Consider the following 6000-nt stretch of genomic DNA (forward strand, 5'->3'; position numbering starts at 1 on the left):
TTATGTTTCAGTCATAAAATGATCGAGCACCCATCCCTCCACCAGTGCCCATTCTCCACTCAGAGATTTTTTTTTTTAATGTTGTCTTCTAGACATTGTATAATTTTGGATTTTAGGCTTAGGTCTATCATCTTCTTTTTAAGTTATGGTGCATGGTTTGGGTTGTTTTGGGTTTTGCATGTGGATGTTTTGACTCTATTGAAACATAGAGGTGTCTCCTTAATGAATCCATAAGGAAGGGAATTCGTTCTACTGGAGCCCAGGAGGGGTCTGAGGGAGCTGCTGAGAGCTCACCAGTGTTTCTCTTACTAACTGAAGAATCCTGGGAGTGAAGATGCCCACAGAGCACCTTCCAGGGGCCAGTTAAAGATAACACCTGCTAGTAAGCAATGTTTGGGGCTTAAGGGGCCAGTGTGAGATCTAGAGGCAGCCTGAAGGTGTGAATGTCTTGGCTCTCCAAAATCATGTGTTGGTTTCAGGGGCCCCATGATCAGGTGTTTAGAACAAATCTCATGAAAGATACAGTCAAACACTCCAGAATGGTGCAGCAGGAGGTGGGAGGGAAACCTTGTCTGTAGGTAGCCAATAATGCCCCGGGGTGCAATCTCTGTGCTCCCCAATGTCCTGTGCAGATCTACTGCTTCATCGTTCAGATAAGAAACCTCAGGCTGAGAGAAGCTGGGCACTTGCTTTGGGTCATGCAATAAGTGAGCCCCTCTGGGCTGCTTTTATTTCCTTTTGTGGGGGTGAGAACTCCTAGCACTTCTCAGAGGGCCATGCGGTGCCAGAGTTTGAATCCGGGGTAGTTCACATGCCAGGTCTTTGCTTTACCTCTTAAACAGCACCCCAGAAGTTTTGTTTCTTACTACCTTGTGATGGCCCTGGCCCTCCATTTCTCCAAGTTCAGCGACTCCACCTGATCACATCCACGCTGCATTTCCCATTCTCCTCCTGCCCTCACCTCAGGCTGAGCTGCTTTAGGGCTGGGTCTCTATGCTTGCCCCCCCCTGGGGCAAGCTGCCTTGTCACCCAAACAAAGCAACCAGGACTGCCCTCCACATACCTCTCCTTCACGTGCTGTGTTAAATATGTCACTAAGCTCATTAGAGTCTACTTTCAGAAGCATGAGGGTGGGGTGGGGGGCTTCCCTGGGGGGTGCTCATGGCTTATTTCTAACTCTGTGCTCAGGGGGAGCTCAGGCTTTGGTGATCAAGGGACCATAAGTGGTGCTGGCCACAACCAAAGCAAGTGCCTTCACCTTGAACACCTCATTCACACGCATCTTCCTTTCTATCTCTTTCCCATACTTGCTTGATTCCGAAAGTGAAAATGAATCTAAACAACAATGAGCTATCACCTCCTATCCGTGAGAGTGGCTTTCTTCCAAAACACAGGAGATTGAGAGTGTTGGGAGGAGGTGGAGAGATGGGGACACTTGTATTCTGTTGAGAGGAATGTACATTAATGCAGTGATATAGGAAACAGTATGAAAACCCTCAAAATTAGAAATCCAGTAAGTTCCAATGATTTCACTTCTTGATACTTCGTCATCATCATCATCATCCCATTGATCATCGAATTTCTTCAGCAGTCTCAGTAACATCTCCATTCATCCTAGCCCTGAGGTTTTAGAAGTCTCTCTTTACTTGTTCTTTCCAATGGTGCTGCATTGGAGGCTCTTTCAGGGTCAGAGGAATGAGACCCATCATTGTTACTGGTTTTGGCATATGAATATGCCACGGAGAGTTTGCAAGACTCTCCCAGGTGGGCAGGAAACTCTCGGTAGCTTGCCAGGTTCTCCCAGAGGGAGAACTAGGCTAGAAGATGTCGTGTTTCCTGGAGCTTGGTTTTACAGTCTCTGGATGTTGGCTGTTGGTGGGATTACACGGCGCCAGGGGCAGTCCCTGGGTGTGACTGCCTAGCTACTGGAAAATGGGGGATCTGGGTGGAAGAGTCTCAGTTCTGATCTGAGCAGGCTTGGAGATCTCAGCCCTGGGTCCCAGACACGTGGGTTCTTCTGCCGGTTCCTTCATGCGTGAGGCTCATCCGAATGTGTGGAGAGGGGCCTTGAGCATGGCTGTGGCTGGGCTCTGGAGGTCTTCAGTACTTACTTTCTCTAGGTACTTACTTTCCAAAATATAAACACTCTAGTTTAAAGAGATAAATCCATCCAAAGGCTGGAGCGATAGCACAGTGGGTAGGATATTTGTGTTGCACGATTCCTCCGCCCCTCTTGGAGAGCCCATCAAGCTACCAAGAGTATCTCACCCACACGACAGAGCCTGGCAAGCTCCCCATGGTGTATTCGATATGCCAAAAACAGTAGTAACAACAAGTCTCACAATGGAGATGTTACTGGTGCCTGCTCGAGCAAATCGATGAGCAACAGGGTGACAGTGACAGTGAAATGCACCCAAGGTTTCACTGTTGGTGGGAATGTCGACTGGTCCAGCCTTTCTGGAAAACAATATGGTCAGTCCTTCAAAAACTAGAAATTGAGCTTCCATATGACCCTGCAATGCCACTTCTGGGAATATATCCTGAGGTTGCAAAAAAGCACAGTAGAAATAACACCTGTACCTATATGTTCATTGCAGCATTGTTCACAATAGCTAAAATCTGGAAACAACCCAAGTGCCCTAAAACAGATGACTGGTTAAAGAAACTTTGGTACATGTACACAATGGAATACTATGCAGCTGTTAGGAGAGATGAAGTCATGAAATTTGCTTATAAATGGATAGACATGGAGAGTATCATGCTAAGTGAAATGAGTCAGAAAGAGAGGGACAGACATAGAAGGACTGCATTCATCTGTGGCGTATAGAATTATATCACATGAGGCTGACACCCAAGGACAGTGGATACAAGGGCCAGGAGGATTGCTCCATAACTGGAAGACTGCTTCATGAGTGGAGGAGAGAAGGCAGATGGAGATAGAGAAGGAATCACTAAGAAAATGATGACTGGAGGAACGAGTTGGGATGGGAAATGCATGCCAAAAGTAGATAATGGACCAAACATGATGACCTCTCAGTGTCTGTGTTGCAAGCCATAATGCCCAAAAGTAGAGAGAGATTATGGGGAATATTGTCTGCCATGGAGACAAAGGGAAGGTGGGAAAGGGGGGGTATACCCAGGATATCGGTGGTGGGGGATGTGCACTGGTGGAGGGATGGGTGTTTGATCATTGTGAGATTGTAGCCCAAACATGAAAGCTTGTAACTATCTCACGGTGATTCAATAAAATAAAATAAAATTTTAAAAACTACACTATAGAACTGGAAACAACCTAAATGTTCATTGTCCATGTTAGTTCAGTAAGTCATATGGAGAAGCATGGGGCAGAGAGATAGATTAATGCTAGGGATGTGATTTCATGAGGTCCCCCTAGCCTTGAGGACCCCCAGCAACACAGAGGTGGCCTGAGCAATCCTCCAAATTCTGACCAGTACTGAAAGCTCAGTTCTTGTGCTCAATTACCTACCTGGTGAGTTAAGAATAGCTGGTGAGTCTCTTGGGCCTCCTGAGAACTGCTTGGGAGCCCCCCATCACCCTGCAGTGGAGGTGGGCGTGGGATACAGGGAAAACAAAGGCCATATGATTTCACTCACATATTGTAGGTAGGGAGTACACATTGATGAAGTGTATAAAACAAAGTACACTTTTGGAATATAAGACTATTAGTGACTACTGCAAATGAGGGGGTAAGGGAAAGGGTGAATGACTAGTTAAAGGGATGGTGAAGGATCAGCAGGACCTTTGATGCCGAACTTAAAGTAGCACAGACAAATGTTGATTTTTACTGATGCACCTTAAATGTGCATATTATTATAACATAATATTGGTTCAATTTAAAATATGAGAAAGAGGAGAGATAGTACAGTGGGTGTGGTGCTTGCCTTGCCTGCAGCTGACCTGAGTTCAGTTGCTGGTTGGCATCCCATATGGTCCCCTGAGCACCACTAGGAGTGAATATTGAACACAAAACCAGGAGTAATCCCTGAGCATTGCCAGGTGTGCCCCCACTCAAGAGACACACACACACACACACACACACACACACACACAGAGAGAGAGAGAGAGAGAGAGAGAGAGAGAGAGAGAGAGAGAGAGAGAGGGCTGAAGAGAAAGGTAGGGTAGGAAGTGGGTATGGAGTTTGTCTTGTATGCTGCTAATCTGGATTTAGTCCCTGGGACCCCTATGATCCTCCAAACATCGCCAGAGTGATCCGTGAGCGCAGAGCCAGCAGTAAGTCCTGAGTACTGCTGGGTGTGGCCCCGAAACCAAAACCAAACCAACAAACATGAGAAAGAAAATCAGTCTCCATTATCTAGATGCTATAACCTCCTCCCTCCGGATCTACCTTCTTAGCCTTCATTCACGGAGCCACCACCTACGGAGTTGCCAAAGTGATCTGCCCAGAAGACAGTCTTAATAATGTCACTTTTCAGTTGAAAACCCTTTTATATTTTCCACTTGGCTCCCTGATAAAGATCAGACTTCATTCAGCTTGGCACTGTGCTCTTCACGTGGGCTGTGGCCACACACCCCGCTGCCCCTTGTACTTCAGCCATAAAGGTTTCTTATTATAGGTCTGCTCTTTCTCTCCAGGGACAGCAACCCCACTGTAACAATTTGTTGACACACCTGTCTAAGTACTAGACTGCTAAGTACTTGAGGACAGGGACTATGTCGCCAGCTACAACCTAGCACACAAGGCCTGGTATGAAGTCACTATGGTCATTCATTCAATAAACATTTGTTTAGTGCCTGCCATCATGTGTTGAAGCATGACTATTAGAATGTCGTGTTGTCCATTTGCCAGAGACTCCCACTGATTGGAAGCCAAAGACTAGGAATACTAGGTTCTAGGGCCTTGGAGGCATTTCCAACAGTGAAGGGGAGCTGTCAGTTAAATTCAAACTGTTGGTGAGAATAGTCTGACTTATGTTTGAAGGTGCATTTTGCTTTCTGGAAAATGCGGTAGATCAAGTGATAGACTCTGGGAGGCTGCTTTGGGAGATGAATGAAGAGATAAAAGCTTAGAAAAGCTGCCCAGTTCAGTGCTTTTTAGCATAGGTCTGCTGGTCTCCTCCCATGCTGTGCCCTCACACCTGATGTTTCAGTCTCTAGAACCTTCCAGTTTCCCCAGAACTTTGCACACACTGGCCTGCATCCTGCTTTTGTATGTGTCAACTCTATAGATGCAAGGTGTGCCCGGATTCCCTGGACCAGTGGCTGGTTCTGCTGGTGACAGTGCATGTGCATGTTTACGTGTTTTTGTTTTTGTGCTTTTGTGTATATAGTGAGTATATAGCATATGTAATATGTTTGTGTTAGTGCTTATGTGTACATATTTTATGCCTCTGTATTTTTATGTGTGATCTTATGTATATGTGTGTACATATGCAGTGTATATACACATGCTGTAAATATGTGTGTGTTTGTGCGTGTGTGTGTGTGTGTGTGTGTGTGTGTGTATGGATGCGCATGCCCATTTTTGTCCTCCTTGAGCCCACTTCAACATCTCTTTCTCCAAGGAGTTTCCCGACTCCTCTGGAAAAATCAGCCGCTCATTCTCTACCTCTTACAGGATGTTCCCATTGATACCATAATCAGTCTTTGTGGAACCTGGCAGCCTGGGTGCCTCCAGGACAGGGACTGTCATTCTTTTTCTCTACAGATGCCTCCACCCTAGTACGATGCTCAGCACAGAGTGTGCCTGGATAGAAATGAGGATGTCAGTGTTCAGACTGGAGCGATAGCACAGTAGGTAGGACGTTTGCCTTGCACACAGCTGACCTGGGTTTGTTTGATTCCTTTGTCCCTCTCAGAGAGCCCGACAAGCTACCGAGGGTATCCCGCTTGCATGGAGTTTGGGCCTGGGTTTTTTTCCCAGCACTACATAAAACAAAACTCAAATCAATATAAAACACTCTGTGATGTCCAAGTCGGGGTGTCTACATTAACAAAAATCTCACTGTGGGGGTGCGGAGG

This window comes from Sorex araneus, chromosome 2, assembly GCF_027595985.1.
Source record: "Sorex araneus isolate mSorAra2 chromosome 2, mSorAra2.pri, whole genome shotgun sequence".
Classification (NCBI taxonomy): domain Eukaryota; kingdom Metazoa; phylum Chordata; class Mammalia; order Eulipotyphla; family Soricidae; genus Sorex; species Sorex araneus.